The sequence below is a fragment of the Amblyomma maculatum genome, chromosome 2 (assembly GCF_055883805.1).
Source record: "Amblyomma maculatum isolate TAMU_Amacu chromosome 2, ASM5588380v1, whole genome shotgun sequence".
Taxonomy (NCBI): Eukaryota; Metazoa; Arthropoda; class Arachnida; order Ixodida; family Ixodidae; genus Amblyomma; species Amblyomma maculatum.
The window spans coordinates 130,199,464-130,202,049 of NC_139345.1; positions in this window are offsets into that span (position 1 = coordinate 130,199,464).

Consider the following 2,586-nt stretch of genomic DNA (forward strand, 5'->3'; position numbering starts at 1 on the left):
CTCGTTCTTCTTGAGCGTCTGTTGGTTTTTCCGGAACGCTGTTTCTGCTGTCAGTATGTGCGTCCCGATGTCTTCTAACACTAATGCAGCCGTTGCCAACTCAGGCGCTTCCACTCCTCGTGCAAGGTGAGTCTTCATTTTCCTCAAGGCATGCGTTCATTTAAATTCAGCCTTGCAATCAAAATGTATTCTCCTAGGGTATCTCTGTATAGGTACAGTCAGCTGTTCCATGCAAAACTTTATAAAAAATGAGCAGCCATTTACAGAAATACACTCCTTCTTGTTTGATTCTTTTGAATTGCAGCCTTTTAACATTTGCCTTCGTTTTTTACCACCCCATAGCGGAGATTTTTACACGCATTAATTCGTTAATTTATGTGTAAATCCCGCAAATATTATCTTACTGCAGCCTCTTAATTTCTACCCTTTCGAGATAGCAGCCTGCTTACTTTTTATCCAGACCTCTGCAAAGAAAGGAAGTTGAGGAAGTCGATAACCAAATAAGCATGCGAAACATATTGCTATTACTTTAGGATGCAACGACAATAACATAATGAAAGGCTTCGATAGGGGCTCCGTATATCATGTTTTGTTTTCTGGTTTAATTCTATTCATTGGCTATGTAAAAATGTGTGCATCTTATGTATTTGTTTATTAGCTGTTTGTGTCAACAGCCCCGAAACTATAAATACTTGTGCTCGTTCATCAAGTTGAAATGAGTGCCAGCTCCATTCTTTACGGCGGCCCCGGTCGATTCGACAGCTCCCGTTTTGCGGGGCAGTGCATGAAGCAGCGCCTCTCATCCTTTTCTCGAACACGGTTCTTTGACAATTCAATTTATGAAAGTCACAAACAAAATAGCCTCTGATCTTACGTTACGCTTACCTTGCATTATAATTATTATGTCATGTTACGCTTAAATGCGACAGCGGTGAATTTGTATGGCTCCGTGCCACAGGTGAAAAATATGATGCATAACTTCATCACTTACGCTTTTCCCTTTGGCGTAACACCCTCTCATCGTTCAGATATCACGGCCCACGAAGTGCAAAGATGAAATTTAGATGGTACGAATGCAGAGCTGTAAGGAGGATTTGGCTGTACTGCCAAGATTGATTCTGCGCTCACTTCTTTTTAGGGTGGCTGATTGAGCACGTTGTTGTTCACGATGAGTGTATAGCGCTGTGTAGCCTCCTTCGTATTGTCCTCGTTTTTCGAGCGCCCTATTCCATTGCTTCTTTTGTATTCAGGCTGATGTTTTCGGGGGTGGGCACGGTGTCCGCTTTTAGTGCCATAGAGAAAAAAGTGGGTGCTGAGTGAGCACCGGTGCCCTTGTTTGCGAGACATGCGAAAACCATATGTATGCGGAGAGCAGATTGAAAACCGTTTGAGGGTTAGCTCGTGTAAGCCCGGATATGCAAGAGAAAGCTTTATTATTGTTACTTATTCTGCGTTGCAAAGCCAGGTTAGACTCAGATACGAGTAGATAACCTAGTTTAGAGAAGATAAGCTCGATTATGTATAGTCAGATGCGTTTTTCTGTGGTTTAACTCCTACAAGGTTGTCTACGAACATCAAGAAAATGCAGCCAAATCTAGACGACACGAAGGTGTTGAGGGCATATTGAATGGGGAGATCCCAGCAAGAGAGACAGATGGGTAGCGGCGGTGATGGCTGTATTATGTACCGTTAAGAGAAAACATTTCTAGGGGCGTGGAAAAGACGTCCACGTAGCAGGTGTGCAAAGTTAGAAAAAAGCGATACAGGATATGAAAGAGGATATTTGTTTTTTTCGCGCTTCTCTGTCGGATTATACTTACACATTTATTTCCATATTTTTCTAAAATATTCTTTTTTATTTGTCACGGTTCCTATCAGCTCAAAATGTTTGAAATCATTTCAGCAACACTAATGTCTAATTCATTAACTGTATATTACACAGATTAAATCGAGTTTATGTATTCAGTTTTTACATACTGGCCAATCCTCCCCTCTGGGTATTTGTGATATGCAAACAGGCAAGAAGAAGCAGCAGGAGAAGAGACAAGCGCCACCTGCTCCGCGCATTGCACGTGCGAAAAAGAAGTGATATTCCGATATGTGGCGCAAACACAAACACAGGAGAAGATACACACCACACGCGAACACTACCAACTGTAAGAAGAACCGGAAAACACTTCCTCTTCTACACTCAGGCACGTCTCAACTTCCTCTTCTCCTCATTTTCCTCTTCTTTGCCCAGGGGGAAATTGGCACTCTCTTCCTCGCAGACCTTAACCTTGTCCAAACATGGCGGTGACCAATCTCTTCTTCCTCTTCTTCTATTCTTCCTCTTCTTTCCCAAGGGAATATTGACACTTTCTTCCTCTCAGCCCGAAAACATCAACCAAACATGACAGTCACAAAAATCTATACTGTCTTGTAAATCCACACCTCTGCTTTGCCCAGCAACTCCTACCACGCTGGACAGGCAAATATCACCACAAAGTCACAAGTCATTCACTAAAAACACCACCACACATATACAGTAGGACATGTCCATCTACACCCCATAACTTAAGTAGTCCCTATGTAATGAGAAACTTT